The sequence below is a fragment of the Lynx canadensis genome, chromosome D2 (assembly GCF_007474595.2).
Source record: "Lynx canadensis isolate LIC74 chromosome D2, mLynCan4.pri.v2, whole genome shotgun sequence".
Taxonomy (NCBI): domain Eukaryota; kingdom Metazoa; phylum Chordata; class Mammalia; order Carnivora; family Felidae; genus Lynx; species Lynx canadensis.
The window spans coordinates 2,216,329-2,233,700 of record NC_044313.2 but is presented as its reverse complement, the minus strand read 5'-3'; positions in this window follow the sequence as shown (position 1 = coordinate 2,233,700).

Sequence of the window (17,372 nt, the reverse complement as noted above, 5' to 3'; positions counted from 1 at the left end):
TCTTGCCCGAACGTACAACGAGGTCTCTTGCTGCTTTCTCAGACCAGAGTGAAAACACGAGCGGGAGCACCCTTAAAGGCGGGGACAGACCTGCCGTTTCCGGCCGCACAGAATACAGTCTCGTTGACCAGGCCGGCAGGATGGTGAGAGGTAGCTATGTGGTTCTAAAGCTTACGCGGAAATGTGAAGAATTCAGAACAGACAGTGAAACAGATAAAGGTAATTTTTTGAAAACCCTGAGGTATTTTTGTCACCAAATGCTGAGACATAGCATAGAGTGATACTTATTAAGGCAGCGTGGTACAGGGTGAGGACAGAGACGCTTTTGGAGAGCCCGGAGGCAGACCGACCTGCACGCATGCCTCACCTGGTTTATGGCAAAGGTGAAGCTTCAGTGCCCTTTCAGGAAGTAACGATGCGACAGTAATGGGACATCTCCAACCGGGAAGATGGGTCTGGGCTCCTGCCCGTACAAGAGAGGGGGGAACCAAGAAACAGACTTTTAAGTACTTCACTCTAGAGAACACATTGATGGTTTACCAGAGGGAGGTGGGGTGGGGGATGGGGGACGTGTGGGATGGGGATTACTCTCCACAAAAATTAATAAATCCCAAACGGGCCAGGAATTTACTTAAATGTGAAAGCGAAGACAAGAAGTCTTGTGGGAAGGTAACATCGGGAAAATGTGCAAGTCCCTACGGCAGGCTGGCCTTTCCCGAACAAGGAATGAGAGGCACGTGCCACACAGGAAAAACTTGGTAGGTTAGATTACATCTGAATAAAACTTTGGCACCATGAGAAGGCTCTGTTAAGAGAGTGGAAAGGCAAGCCGCGGATAGGCGTGGGTGTTCCGGACACATCGAACAGGAGAAAAGGATCACGCTGAGAGTATGTTGACTCCTTCCAGCGGATAAGGAAACGATAAGGAAGCCCAGTTTTTCAAACGGGTGAGAAGCGTGACCAGGTACTTTGCGAAGGTGATGATCCAAACGGACACTGACTCTGAGAAAGTGCCCATGTCAGTGGTCCCCCGGAGATGCGCACGGAAACCGCGTGGGGTGTGCCGGCGTGCACGCGAGGCTCAGTGACTCCGGGTCGGGCGGCACCGCGCAGCAGCGGACGAGCAGGAGCTGGGCTCTCGTCAGGGAGCGGTCGCAGAGCGAATCAGCACAGCCACCTGGCAAAACTGATTTGGACTGTCTGCGAAAGCTGACCGGGTGCCCCTGTGTCATTCGGCGACGGTCTTCTTCGGCATTCAGCCAACAGAAACGTGTGCACGCGCTCACCCCGAGACGTGGCCGGGGCCGCGCACAGCTGCCCTCCTCAACATACCCGCAGCTGGAAACGACCCACGTGTCCACTGGCAGCAGGGGGGGCGGGTAAGCTGTGTCACACGCAGGCGACGGGGATCTTCCAGCAAGAAGGAGCGGATCCCAACTGCCCGCCACCACCTGGCTGGAACCTACAAACAGCAAGTTGAGGGAAGATGCCAGGCACAGAAAGTGCACGCTCTGGGTGGTGGCCACACTTTCTCTGGCGCTCGTCCACCGATAGCTTGGGGTCTATGCGCCTCCCCTTGAATCTCCATGGGCTAGAGACTATTTCCACCAAAGGCACTCGTGACTTCCACGGCTGGACCGTCAAAGACAAGCAGTGTCCTCCCTGCTCATGGGAGCATCGGGACTCAGTCATCCACTGCCGCGTAACAAAGCACCCCACGCTCAGTGGCGTATGAAACAACGGTGGACGGACGTACCCGTGGCCCAGAGGGACAAGATGGTGAGGAGTCTGGTTTTCCCGGGAAGACTCGGGGGCTGCTGTGACTTGAGTGACCGAAGCTGACGTGGCTGGGGCTTCAGGTCCAGTTACCGTGTGGTTTGTTTGCCCGAGTGCCTGCAAAGCCGGGCTCGGCGATGTCTGTCATCCACAGTGTCCGCGCACGGCCCCCAGGCCTGTCTACCTCAGGGGCGTGGCCAGGCTTCTCATTCGCCACAGCAGCTAGCCGGAACGATCTATGGTCCATTGATGTGAAGTCTGACCGCATGCCACATTAACCGTGATGACCTGGACGGCGGTTACCCCTGAGGGGGCGACAGTGACCAGATGGAGTAGGACAGGGGCTTCTGGGTTCTGGTAATGTTTTATTCTGTGCTCTGAATGCTACAGGTTTAATCTCCATTTGGAAATGTTCCATGCTATATACTTAGGCCTCTTGTGCTCATGCACATTCACATTATACTTCCATAAACGTCCCCTAAAATAAACAAGCAGCATTTACTGAATGCTCAGCATGCACTAGACCCTGTGCAGAGGCTTTTCCTACATTACCCCCTAGGCTCCTTGCCATGCTTCTGTTATCAGGAACTGCCATCACAGAGAGGCGAAGGGACTGGCCCCCAGCCCTCGGTGGCACTGGGTGTTGACAAGGGTTTCGACTGATCCCAAGCCCTGGCTCTTAACCAGGATTTATATTGCTCTTAAAATGAGTGCTCTAAGCCATCGAGTAGGCGATCAACAGAAATCTAATAAACAAAATGGTGAATGCGCATCATTAAAGGTCCAACCTCACCAGAAATCAAAGAAATACAAATTCAAACTATGAAGATTTATTTTTCTTTCTCATCAGATTGGCAATAATCACAAGCACGAGATGGGCTATTTTCGGAAAGTTTATGGGGAAATTCTTATGCCTTGCTAGTGGGGATGTAAATTGTTGCAAATGTCTTACAGATATTTGACAAATATGTATTAAATATTTAAATGTACATAGCCTTTAACCTAGCAATTCCGATTCTAGTGATCTCTCCCAAGAATAATGGGGCAATTATGCAGGATCCAGGCAGCAAGGTCATTCATCATCAAGTGTTAACGGCAGACAGACAGAAGAAAGCGGAAGAGGTGGGTGGGCGGGCGAGAGGGAAGAGAGCAGGTTAAGATCCCCCAAGCGTGGGTCACCGAACGTGTGCGGAGCATTTATTACATACGTGGAGGGTAGTAGTGACCTCTGTGCCACGTTGCTCACGCAGGAACCTCTCGTGCGTGCCCGTGTGTGCACGTGTAAACACAGCAAACTTCGCGATAGCGTCAACGGTACAACCCACTGTGTCAATGCATGTAAGTGTGTGTGTACAGAACGGTGAGTGGGCTATTCCAAAGCGTAGACAGAGTTTTGGGGGTGGCTCGCAGCGCTGTGTGTCTTGATATCGTGAGTGCTTTTGTGGGGGCCACATGTTTGTGCATGTGCGTATATATCCTCTTTTCAAACACTTGTGACGATGGAGCCCTAGGAGAGGTGCACACAAAGCGATGCTGGATGCAAAAATAAGGCTCGTGATTATATGCTCCCCATGATTACAACCACGTGGGATCCACACGCAGGGGAGAAACAAAAGCCATGGCGACTGCAGTGCAAAGAGAGGATGATTTTCTCATCTGTTTTGTAGTTTGCAGGTGTTTTGTAGCTCACCTGAGGTCTGAATACAGAAATGTAAAATTACCCTATTACCTCGGAACTGAAGCCACGCGGTAGAGCTCAGGTACAGGCACTGGCCAGTTTCCCCGGTGGGCATTCACACCGGCTCCACACATGGGGTCGGGGCTGTCCCCACCCCCGTGGCTGGGAGCAGAGCAGACCCGGGTTCTCAGTGACCTCACCAGGTGCTGTCCGCGGTGGGACCTCAGCCGTCTTCCCAGCCCAGTGAGCTCGTGGGCACAAGCACTGGGGTCCACCGCTAAGGGGCCCCCACCCCCAGCCCCTGGGATGGCCTCCGTCCTGCTCCCGTGCACCCCCAGCCACTCTGCCCTCTCCGGCCCACCCCCTACCCCACAGACCTCGCTCTGTCCCTGCCGCCCCTCACCCCGGCTCATCTGGGCACCATGCATTCATACCACTTCCAAAGGGAAGCCTGATTTCTCTTTCTCTTTCCCTCCCTGACCCCAATAAACACACACCTGTGCCGGGCACACAAAACACACACCTGTGTATGTGCTCACACCTCCATGTACACCTGTGCTCACATGCACACACACATGCTCACATACAATCTCATGCACACATGTCTCCACGGACAGCACACACAGAATCGTTGGCTCAACCGTGGCACAAGCACACACACACCAGTGCACACACACACACACACACACCAGCATGCACACACAAACCAGCACGCATATACACACCAGTATGCATACACAAACACACACACCATCATGCGTGAACACACACACAGGCCAGCACACACACGTGCCAATACGCACACACACACCCGTATGTGTGCACACACACATCAACATGCGTACCTACACTAGCACGCACACACACAAGCATGAGCACACACACATCAGCACACACACACCCACACACACCCACAGTGAGCCTAGTCTCTCCACCCTGAGAGCCCACACTGCTTGACGGTGCTTGTCACATCTCTCAGGTATTATGAGTAAGGAATCACTGGACGTCTGTCTTCCTGCCTGGCCGGGCACTCGGGCCCACCTCTGTGTTACAAGTAGCTGCACGTCCAAACCCAGTGAGTGCCAGGTGCTGTGAGGTACTCAGAACACTTGCCAGGTGAGCAGATGACTGGCTGCCTGAGCAGTCAGGGTGACGGGTGGGCAGTTGGGGTGACGGGTGGGCAGTTGGAGTGATGGGTGAGCAGTCAGGGTGATGGGTTGGCAGTTGGGGTGCTGGGCGGGCAGTGGGGGTGACGGTGGGCAGTTGGGGTGATGACTGAGCAGTTGGGGTGCTGGGCGGGCAGTGGGGGTGATGGGAGGGTAGTCAGGGTGATGGGTTGGCAGTTGGGGTGATGGGTGGGCAGTTGGAGTGATGGGTCAGCAGTTGAGGTGATGGCTGAGAAGTCGGGGTGATAGGTGGGCAGCTGGGGTGATGGGTGGGCAGTTGGGGTGATGGGTGGGCAGTCAGGGTGACGGGTGGGCAGTTGGGGTGATGGGTGGGCAGTCAGGGTGACAGGTGGACAGTCAGGGTGATGGGTGGGCAGTTGGGGTGATGGGTGGGCAGTTGGGGTGATGGGTGGGCAGTTGGGGTGATGGGTGGGCAGTCAGGGTGACAGGTGGGCAGTTGGAGTGATGGGTGAGCAGTCAGTCAGGGTGATGGCTGAGAAGTCGGGGTGATAGGTGGGCAGCTGGGGTGATGGGTGGGCAGTTGGGGTGATGGGTGGGCAGTCAGGGTGACGGGTGGGCAGTCGGGGTGATGGGTGGGCAGTCAGGGTGACAGGTGGGCAGTCAGGGTGATGGGTGGGCAGTCAGGGTGACGGGTGGGCAGTTGGGGTGACGGGTGGGCAGTTGGAGTGATGGGTGAGCAGTCAGGGTGATGGCTGAGAAGTCGGGGTGATAGGTGGGCAGCTGGGGTGATGGGTGGGCAGTCGGGGTGATGGGTGGGCAGTCAGGGTAACGGGTGGGCAGTCGGGGTGATGGGTGGGCAGTCAGGGTGACAGGTGGGCAGTCAGGGTGATGGGTGGGCAGTCAGGGTGATGGGTGGGCAGTCGGGGTGACGGGTGGGCAGTTGGAGTGATGGGTGAGCAGTCAGGGTGATGGCTGAGAAGTCGGGGTGATAGGTGGGCAGCTGGGGTGATGGGTGGGCAGTTGGGGTGATGGGTGGGCAGTCAGGGTGACGGGTGGGCAGTCGGGGTGATGGGTGGGCAGTCAGGGTGACAGGTGGGCAGTCAGGGTGATGGGTGGGCAGTCAGGGTGATGGGTGGGCAGTCAGGGTGATGGGTGGGCAGTCAGGGTGACAGGTGGGCAGTCAGGGTGATGGGTGGGCAGTCAGGGTGATAGGTGGGCAGCTGGGGTGATGGGTGGGCAGTCGGGGTGATAGGTGGGCAGCTGGGGTGATGGGTGGGCAGTTGGGGTGATGGGTGGGCAGTCAGGGTGATGGGTGGGCAGTCGGGGTGATGAGTGGGCAGTCAGGGTGACGGGTGGGCAGTCGGGGTGATGGGTGGGCAGTCAGGGTGACAGGTGGGCAGTCAGGGTGATGGGTGGGCAGTCAGGGTGACGGGTGGGCAGTCGGGGTGACGGGTGGGCAGTTGGAGTGATGGGTGAGCAGTCAGGGTGATGGCTGAGAAGTCGGGATGATAGGTGGGCAGCTGGGGTGATGGGTGGGCAGTTGGGGTGATGAGTGGGCAGTCAGGGTGACGGGTGGGCAGTCGAGGTGATGGGTGGGCAGTCAGGGTGACAGGTGGGCAGTCAGGGTGATGGGTGGGCAGTCAGGGTGACGGGTGGGCAGTTGGGGTGACGGGTGGGCAGTTGGAGTGATGGGTGAGCAGTCAGAGTGATGGCTGAGAAGGGGTGATAGGTGGGCAGCTGGGGTGATGACTGAGAAGTTGGGGTGATGGGCGGGCAGTGGGGGTGATGGGTGGGCAGTCTGGGTGATGACTGAGCAGTTGGGGTGATGAGCGGGCAGTGGGGGTGACGGTGGGCAGTCGGGGTGATGACTGAGCAGTTGGGGTGATGAGCGGGCAGTGGGGGTGACGGTGGGCAGTCGGGGTGATGACTGAGCAGTTGGGGTGATGGGTGACCCTGGCATCAGGGCCTCGAATCATACCTTCCTGGGAGGCCAGGTGAGGTGTGTTGGAGGACAGGCCGACCCCTGCCCACCCAGGAGCAAGGAGAAAGTCGCCCGCAGCCTGTTTGGATCTTGTCTGTGGCATCAGCCTCCACACGGGCACAGACGCGCAAGCACACACACACTTGCACACACATGTGCCCCATCACAGGCACCATGCAGGTGTGATGATGCCACCGCACTGTCTCTATTTCCTGTTCTACTCCCCCTGCTTCCCGCCTCACCCCACCTCCAGCGTCGCACCAGAAAGGCTCCACGGGGCCTGTTGTACAGCCACCATGTCTGACACCCCCCATGGCCCTCAGTTTTCAGACTATGTCCCGGAGCCTCCAGTGTAAGGCCCTTTCACTAAGAGAAATGTCCCAGAACCAAGTCTGGGCGACATCCACTCCCAACTTGGGACGTGCCTGAGGGGACGAATCCCGGGGTAGGATGAGGGGTCTGGGGAGAGGGAGCCCCTGGCCCTGCTCGGCCACAGGAAGGGCCCGATGTCACAGGGTGCCGGTGCAGCGTGGCCCCTGCAGACCCCCACGTGGAGCTGAGCACTGACACCGAAGTGAAGCATCGCTCCCTGCCGTGAGGCCCGTGGCAACCGTGGCCTGGATGAAAAGAGGCCTTTCCAGAGGCTCCGTCTGCTGACAAGCCTCGCTGTCATGGGTAAGATGTCTGGCTTTAGGTGTTTCGGCAAACACCCGGCCGGAGAAAGCTTTAACTGCAGCATCTGGGCTCGCGGTGAGGGAGACTGATCTGTAGCTTTTCTCTGATTACATAAGGCAATTAGAAACCCAGTCATATTTCTCCGATGCGTAGGTCAGCTGTGCAAATCAGGCATTAATTTGCGTTTTCTAATATGCTCCTGCCACACAGGTATTAAAACAGAATCTTTGGGTGTGACCATAAATTTGGACCAGATTCTAATTGTCCCCCTGTGTACTCGGGGTTTCTTTTTGTTTCAGTAATTGCTTCCTAATTATCTTCCAGTTGCTAAATAACACTTTACTTAGTTTATCAAACAGAATTTTCTAAAGCAGCTCCTGAAGGCATTGTCAACATTTGACTCTGATTACCATCATCCAGAAGAAATGAGCCATCAGCCTCTTTCACTTCTGTACAACGTGCCAGAGTCGGCACGGGTTCCTCACAGCGACTGTGCGGGGGCGGGAGGGACCCCCTGGTGGCCAGGAGCCTGTGCCCCCACGCTCCCTGGCGATGGCCGTTCCGCAAGCACTCAGGGACTTCACTTCAAGCTCTGATGTATGAAGAATGTGGGAGCCTCTACTCTACCCTCACAAGAAAAAGTGGAACAAAGGGAAATCAGTGATTTTTCTTTCTTTTTTTTTTAAGTTTTTAAAATTTATTTTGAAAGAAAGAGAGAGAAGGAGAGAGCAACAATGGGGGCAGAGAGAGAGAGGGAGACAGATAATCCCAAGCAGGCTCCACGCTGTCAGCACAGAGCCTGATGTGGGGCTTGAACCCACAAACTTTCAGATCATGACCTGAGCCAAAACCAAGACTTGGAGACATAACTGAATGAGCCACCCAGGCGCCCTGGAAATCAGAGGTTTTTCTGAAGCTGTCAGAGAACTGAGGTCGCAGGACACCTCCCTCTGACACATGGAAGGACAGGTGACCACAGACACTCACAGCCAGGATCTACACCCAGGAACAGAAATCAATAGAGCCTCAACTGATAGGAGATTTCCAGGTAATGTTGGTGAGTTTTGGAGCCTCGTTAGTGGGAGAGAGAGTCCTGTGGTTACCGTCTTGGGGGGGTATGCTTTCAGGGTGATTCCTCTGGGATCCCCACTGTGTTCTCATAGAACAGAACCCCCACCATGGCTGGGGCAGGGAAGGGAGAAAGTGACCACCCAGGAACAATCCCCGATGTCCTCCAGGAAGACGGGCCACACCCAGGGGAACCTTCACTAGAGCCCCACTCCCACTCCCACAGGGGTGAGCCCCTTGGGCCTTCTTGTGCCACTTGGGCGGGGGAAGCAACCAAACACAAAAACAATCACAAACCAAGACTACTTGTGAAGACCAAGTCCTGGGTCGCAGGCCCAGTAAAAGACTTAAATTTACTCCTAAGATTCCAGATGTCTCCTCTTCCCCTTTCCCTCCCACCGCGTCAGGCGGGCTCCAGCACAATAATGGAGGGTTATTAGAATTCAGAGCCGAAAGGCACACACGCTATTTAAGTAGGAGCTCCTGGGGAAACCCGAACACGAGAGACACTTGAAACATGACAAACATAGTAGATACTAGTCTAACTATGCCAATACATCCCCCAAATATAAAGAATAAACATCCACAATTCTGCACGGACACAAGTAAATGCTTGAGTCTGTTAACGAACGGGGAGAAAAGAAAAGCATGCCACGTAGAATAATTCCAGGAAACTTCTGTGGGCCCTCCCTCCCCTGCTAAGTGGGAGCTGCTCAGAGTGACTCCTCACGTGTGCAGAATGGAACAGAAGGCTGGGTGTAGCCTGCAGGGGACGTCCCAGCCAACGACCAAGGTGAAAATCAGCACTGATACATCATGTTGATGGTAGGCACCCTTGCACGGCGTGATGGACGATACTTTACCCTGCGATCTTTCTCCCCCCAACTCCGGGCCCAGGCTGACCATAAAACTACGGGGAGAAATTACGACGGTAAGACATCCTGTGGATGCCTGACCAGTGGGTTTCAAAATATCAAGATCGTCAGAAACAAGCAAGGTCAGACTAACGGTCATAGCCAACAGGAGCCAAGGAGACATGATAACTAAATATAATGTGTTGTCCTGGATGGGGTTTTGGAAAAGACAAAAAAAAGGCACGAGGTAAACAAACTAGGGAAATCTGAGTGAACCAGGCACTTTCGTTAATAATCGTGTTTCAAAAGTATTGTATTCATTGTAACAACTGTACCCCATACTCATTTAAGATGGCAACGGTAGAGGAAACTAAGTGTGAGGTGTGTACGAACTCTCTGTACTATCTGCTTAGTTTTCCTGTAAATCTGAAGCTCTTCTAAAAAAAATTACATCCACTTAAAAATGAATATTAAAGGGGCGCCTGGGTGGCTCAGTCAGTTAAGCATCCAACTTCGCTCAGGGCATGATCTCACGGTTCGTGAGTTCGAACCCACGTCAGGCTCTGTGTTGACAGCTCGGAGCCTGGAGCCTGCTTCGGATTCTGCGTCTCCGTCTCTCTCTGTCCCTCCCCTGCTTGTGCTCTGTCCCTCTCTCTCTCTCTCAAAAATAAATAACGATTTTTAAAAAATTAAAAAAAGAATATTAAAGAACTGTTACCAACAATATTTTTAGAACATTTATAGTATCCTGTACACTGAGCTGAGCATCTAATATCTTTCTTTAACCCCCCAAAAGAGAGGTGTCAGCATCCTCCCCGTCAAACAGAGGAAACAGGTTTAAAGAGAGGATGCCCCTTAGGTCACAGAGGCAGCTGCTGGTGGACAGGTGTGAGCCCTGCCCCTCTGACCCCAGACTCAGAGCTCCCGAGCGCTGTGCCACACGGCGGACACTGTTCAAACTTACACGACCCTTCTAGCTTGGCCTCTGAGGACCACTCTTCTTTTCCTGTTTCTCCCTTCTGTTCCGAGCCCCAGTCTCCGGTGGAAGGGTTAACACACCCAACCCCCTGACACACGTGTATGCACACACATGTACGCCTGCACACCCCAAACCTGCACGCTTTCTTTTGTGTGTGCCTCAGAGCCTACGTGACGTCTTGCTGGTCGCGGCATCCTCTCCTCCCATTTGACACTTCCTGTGTTCACACGTCTCACTCACTGTCTGGACTGAGCTCACCCTAGCTCTCAGCCTCAGGGAATAACACTCACACAGGGCACGGTTGTCACCATTTAGAAAGGAGGTGGTCCCTAAGTTTAGATTCTTGGCTCTGAAATAACATTCATGTGAGTCTGATCGGCTTCGGCCAGTCCCAGGAAAGGATGACTTAATGTGTCCAAAGGCAGACAGTCGTGCCCCACACTCACGTGCACACGTGAACACACACTTTTACCCATTCTGCTCACTCAGAGAGTCTGGGTGGAGGACACACAATATGACATTATTTTAATTTTTAAAAAATATTTATTTTATTTTTTATTTTTTATTATTTTGAGAGAGAGAGAGAGAGAGTAGGGGAGGGACAGAGAGAGAGGGAGACACAGAATCTGAAACAGGTTCCAGGCTCTGATCTGTCAGCACAGAGCCCGACACGGGGCTCGCACTCATGGACCGTGAGATCATGACCTGAGCCGAAGTTGGATGCTCGACCAGCTGAGCCAACCAGGCGCCCCAACTTAATTTTTTAATTTGAAATGATGACCTCAGGCCATCCTTAATTAACATCACTTGGATAAAGAGCCCTTTTATTTTATTTGACAGTTGATATTCTGACCACTTCTCTTCCGATGGGGACGAGGAACAGGGTAAGTGAGTACCAAGCAGCTCTGCTAAGGATGAACGTGACCAGGCCCACAGGGGCTCCTAACGTTGCAGGTGGAGCCATCGATTCAAGCAGGTGCCCCGGGGCCCATTACTAGCTGTTTCCAGACGGCTGTGGCGACTTCCAGAAGGACCGCTCCGCTCGCCGGGCTCTGCTCTAAATGACAGGCCTTCTCCACTGGGAGGGCGGGCTGATCTGTAGCCACGGAGGAAGCAACTTTGGTTCAGAACAAGCTGAGACAGAAGGTCGTCAATTCCGTGAGAAACGTGGAATGAAATTAGCTGATAAGAAAACAAAAAGAGCCACTGGTCCTTCAATACGGAGTAACTGCAAACCTACATCCCCCCCCCCCCCCAGAAGTGCTCTGGGAAGCATTTTCCGTCAACAGACAGACGGCAGTCTTGCAGGCTCTGGGGGTGGCGGGCAGGGCTTCGTTTCTCCCGTAGCAGGAGGGCAGCCAGAGATGGTTGAGACTGTGTTCCAGTAAAACTTTATTGAAAAACAGGCAGTGGGCCAGGTCTGCTCCTCAGGCAGCAGTTTTCCACCCTCTGGTGTGGACTATGTTTTGGTTTCCCTGCAGAGGGGGGGCCAGGAGTCTGGAGGATCCACCACCAGCCTCCCCCCTCACTGCAGGATTGGGGTCTCACCAACCTGTGCTCTCTGTCAGTCCACCCTTGCCAGAGGACGTCCTCGGGGCCCCCAGGGGACTGCCCGATCCCATCCAAGACCCTGCCCCTAGGCCTCTCCCCCCATGTGTGTGACCAAGGTGCCGAGTTCCTCCCTCTGAGAAAGTCCCCAGTTTGAAGGACCAATGCCACTCTTTTGAATGGTAGCACCCCAGGGGTGTGAGTATGGGCTGCTGGGGAAGCCACATGGTCTCCTGGGTGGCAGGGTGGCCCCCAGAAGACATGTCCACAGCCTAGCCCTGGAACCTGTGAATATGAGCCTACTTGGAAAAAGGGTCTTTGCAGATGAAATTACTTAAGGGTCTCGAGATCAAAGAGGAAATCATCCTGGAAAAGGGGAGGCTTGAATCCAGGGGCAGCCGTCCTTACGAGAGACCGAAGAGAAGGTGCAGACACGGAGAAGCCACGTGGAGACAGAGGCAGACGAGGAGGGACACAGCCACAAGCCAAGGAAACACCCGGAGCCTCCAGAAGCTGGAAGAGGCAGGAGGGGCCCTGTCCTGCAGCCTCCAGGGAGAGCACAGCCCCTGCCAGCACCGGGATTTCAGACGTCCCGCTCCAGGGTCGCGAGAGTAAACTTCAGTTTGTGGGAGTGGCTTTGGCAGTGGCCCCGGGACAGGAGTGTTCAGGTACCAGGCAGTGGCCGCCGTCTGATGCCCCTTTCACCACCTTCTCTGAGCTCTGCTGCGGGATCGCACCTCAACCCAGAAAGGAGACCCGGTCCCCGAGGCGCCCCTGCCGCCAACGGCCGCCAGGAGCCGTGGACCGCGCCCGTCAGGTGGCAACATTTCCAGTAAAGCGGAGTCAGCCCCTGAGCCTGGGACGATGCGCGCTGTCATACCTCCTTCCACTTCTGTGCGTTCGCCAATGACGTGCGTAAATAAATTTGCGCCTGCCTGTTAATTTCTTTAAAAGGTGTATTTGAGCCTATCTGGACAGGAGTTTGGAGGAACAACTCCTGTTATACACTTGAAAATAATCTTCTGATCCTGAAATGTGGTCAGAACAAGAAAAGTGACTCTGTTTGACGAAGGGTCCTGTCGGAGGGAAGCCTGGCTGTCAGTGTCGGCCCGTGGCTAAATGGCAGGAAACCATTTCTGAGATGAGGGCTGGTGGCAAATCAGATAGCTGACATCTGTAAATACTGCTGAAATTACTTTTTTCAATTGTGTGTTTCCAAACAAGCGCAAGGAAACTCCATTTCCCTGCAGGCAAGTGGCGGCCGGACAAGGGTACCGGCCCTTTCTCTCCTGGCCGCCTGCCGGGTGCCGTGTAGGCCACTCCCTCAGCCTGGAGACTCTTCTGGAACCCTGACTGCCAACGCCTTGCATTTCCTAGCCAGCCCCGTGTTGGGAGCACGGGCCATTTCTGGATTCCTCAGCCCAGAGACCGGCAAGATCCTATCTTAATTTATTCACAATAATTGTGGTTTGCTTTGGAGAATTTCGACACTGTGGGGGCTCTATTCGTTCAGATATCTGCGTGGTATTTCCATGCGTGACCCTGGTGCTTGCTCTTTGATTGTAGCTGAGTCTTTATCATATCACTATCTTGTTGCTTCCCCAAGGCTCTGAGGCCCCCAGGCAGGGAGTGGCCGTTCCTTTAATAATTTCCGTACCTAGAAGGCAGTGCGCATTCATTTGACTCAACAGATGTTTGCTGAATGTCTTAGACTTTGTTTATTCTTTCAACAAATGTTTATTATTACCTATCACGTGTCACACAGTGTTCAAGGCTCTAGGGTTATCGCTGTGTGTAAAGCAGCACATCTATTTCTTGAACATTCCAGGAGCATCCCTACCCCAGGGCCTTTGCACTTACCTCCCTGGAGGCTGCAGGGTTCTCACTTCCTTCCTGTCTGCACAACAGTCAATTTCAGTGAGCCCCTCTGCCCCCCCCCCAACAGTGTCCCCTTTTTTAGAACTCCTAGTGCCCCCATCCTGGTCGATTTTCCTCAAGACCATCCATCCTGAGGAAGCACCAAAGGGCTAATACAGGGTAAAAATTGGAAAGTTCCCTGAGCAAGGCAAGACTGAGTGTGGGTCCAGGGCTCACCTGCCAGGCGGACGGTAAATTCTTCTTGGTGACCAGGTGGTGAGCAGGGCTTGGCCATCAGTGTGGTCTGGACTAGGTTGTGCAGCCGGGGGCTCGGGCTCACACAGTGAGTGGATTTGCGTCTGTCAAACATAGCTGGGTGTTTCTGCACTATACCTTCTGTCCCGGCCCTTGTCCGGGGGTTTGATGCCAGGGAGGAGGTCAGAGGAGGTGGTCGGGGTGGGGGGGGTCGTCTGATCTAAACTCTTTCTGACGCTGTCTGCGTGAGCTTCCCAGGGCCGCTGCAACAAAGTCCCATTTGCCATACGGTAGCATTCACAGGGAGTGGGACATTGGGGAAGCAGTGACCTGCTCATTGCACTGTCCTCCCCCTCCTCACCCCCAGATCTGGGAAGGACTTCCCTGTCCTGTGCTTCACGCTTGTGTCCTTCCCGCTCTAGGATTCCCCATAAAATCCCATGATGTGCCTTTCCATGCCCGGATCTTTATATGTCCGGTCACCCCAGGTCTGTGTGACTTCACCCCCAGAATTTCCTAAAAACCCTCCTCTTTCAACACAGCTTGGCTCCCGAAAACCTAAATGATGGTGGATACATGTCGCCACGCCTTGTCCAAACCCACAATGTGGGTTCACAAGAGTGAACCCTGTCACCGAGGGACACGGGGGGGTGACGTCATGTGTCAGCGCAGGCTCCTGGATTGTAAGAAAGGTGCCACCAGGTGGGGACGCGGATAACGGTGGGGGATGTGCGTGAGTGGGGGCGGGTGCACTCAGTTTTGCTGTGAACCTCAAATTACTCTGAAAAATGAAGTTTATTAATTAAAAAGGAAAGTGCTTGTTCTCTGTACCTTGTCATAGTCTCGATTTAAAAAAATGCTCCTAACTCTTGGACATCAGTGCCTCGTTCTAGATGGTGGCCATTTTCCCCTGAATCAAAGAGTGCATCTGCCATGGGTAATCCGGAAATGTCAGACGGTTCGTGGCCTAAAGATGCCTTAATTTAACACTTAAAAAATGTGACCTCCCCAGTCACCCCCAGCGAGCCCCCCACAGACCACAGGCCCCTGCTGGCTGGGCTTTGGCTGCCTGCGTCTGCACGGCACCGGTGGGGAGCTCTCCGGTCAGGTCGGGGACGCGCCTCGGCAGTTCAGGACATCTGTCCAGTCCCTCGTGTCTCGTCTTCTCCAGTAAGGGTTCGAGCTCAGGACGTGCTGTTTCACCACGGTCCCTGCAAACCAGGGGACACAATTGCAGCTCCCTGCTGAATTTCCTCCAAGGAGGCTCATCAGAAACTCTGTGGCAGAAATGTGGTCAGGTCCAGACTGGTTTTCTGATGACTTAAAATCTACTCAGAGGGGAGAGGGACTTTGCAAGTGCTGTCTGAACGGAGGTCCAACCAGCCTCTCGTCCTTCGTCTGCAAAATGTCTGAATGAACAAGGCACACCTGATCCAGAAAGTGTCAGGTGCCAGGCGTGCTCATGTCCACACTGCCTGCCCTGGGTGAGGCGAGGGGACAGCAGGACACGAGAACTGCCAGGAGACACAGGACCCCCATGCTCCTCCGGCTAGCTGGGAAGGCTGCTTCCCATGCTTCTTCCCCCTTCCCCCCCGCATCCCCCGGGAGGGGACGTTAGTGGCCGTTAGCCTGTGTCACAGAGATGCTCCCCGGAGGATTCGGATGTAGCATCCAGTCCCTTCCTCCGACTCCAACCCTGTGTTCCCTCCCATCCTGATACTCAGGACCCACTTTACAGAGACCACCCTGCATGGCGCGGGAATTTGTCCCAACAGACAGAAGTAGCCTAGAGAAGGGGGTTCTAACCCCGACACTGACTTCAAGGGCACCAACGGACGCCTGGAGGGGCCACGCAGGACGGATGGTCTGCAGGGCGCCTGCCGTGCTCTGATCTTCAGGTTATCCTAAGAGAGCTTTGTAGCTGCCTCTCCCAGTGCATCAGACAAATTAGCAAACCCTGGATTCCTTCTCAGGCAGGGAAACAATGCCAGTATTTTCTGTGACAAACTAACATGTATTTTGTAACACTTTCAAGGCCTACCATTTAAATTGGAAAAGACAGTCTAAAACTCCTTTTATACATCGCCTACATTTCCAAAATAATTTCATGTGTTGTGTTAACTTCCAAAATAACTCAGCTGCTGAGTTCTTGTATCTGTGTCATCCTTTTAACAAGAAAATGAGTAGGTTCTTTTTTGATAATCAAAGCTCCATTGTTTGCTTTTTTAACTAAAATGCCGATCTTCTTACAGAAATAAGTCGAGGCAGGAACCTTGCCAGAAAAGCCAAGAGCAGAGGTTTCGAGACCCGCCAGGCTCTTAGGAACGCTCGCGAGTGGGAGCCGCGGGGTGGCCGGGATTAACAGTCTGCACCCCGACGCGGCTGCCGGGGAGCCTCAGCTCTCCTGGTGATTTACGGGCTCTCCCTGGCTTGGGTGTTTGTCTGTTTTCAGTCTTCAAGCCCACAGCACTTCTTTTCATAAATTAGATCAAAGCATCTTTCAGAACGTACCGAAAACTGGCGCAGAGCTGACAGGCCTCTTTGGAATTGCTTGACTTACTTTCCTCAGATTCAAAGCTGTGAATCAATCCAAGACTTCTGTGCGCAAGTATCCCCTGGGAGAGCCTCTCATGGATCACTCTCCCCATTATGACTTGCAATTTATGGATTTCGCAGCAGATGATTATTTTAGAACAGATTATCATTTGCAGAGATATTTAGACTTAGAGCATAGCTCTTTCAAGTCAGCCAGGCTCAGACTTGATTTAGTCGGCTTTTCGGGATACATATTGAGTTTTCCTCAAAATATTTCTGTGTTTTTAATTTTTTAAAGAAAATTTACAAGTCAAAAAAGACACGCACAATAATGTGAAACATTAGCAATAAAACGCGCTCCTCCATTCGAAGGATGATGAGAATCGTATCTCACTGATGATGAGCCTCTGTGTATCTCTAGCATCCAAGGCACTTAGTACTTATTTCCGATCTGCACAACAACCTTGACAGTTATTAGGCGCATTTTCGCACACAAGCCTGGGCTTCGCTGAAGACGGGAGGAAAGAGGACGGGCACCCAGGGCTCAGAGGGGCTCAGCGCGCACTCTCTCAGCACAGCAACCCTGACAGTTGGGGCGCGTGCCCGAGGCATGTGAAACCGGGCACATCCGTCGCTTTCTTTGGGAAAATGTCTATTCAGGGACTTCGCCCATTCCCAACCGGATTGTGTGGATTTTTCGCTATCGAGTTGCATGTGTTCCTTGCACATTTTGGGCGTTAACCCCGTATCAAACACTGGGTTTGGAACAGCATCCGCCATGCTGTAGGATGCTGCTTCATTTCACTGCTGGTTTCCTTTGCTGCCCTGGAGCTTTTTCAGTTTTCTGTGGTCCCACCTCTTTGTTTCTGCCCTTGTTGCCTGTGTTTTTGGCGTCACTTATATGTGGAGTTTGAGGATGTCCAATTTAGAGAAACAGAGACCTGGCTGGGGTTGCCAGGGGCTGGGGGTGCTGGGAAAATTGGGAGATGTTGGTCAACGGGTACAGACTTCCAGTTTAAGATGACTAAGTTCTCTTTGT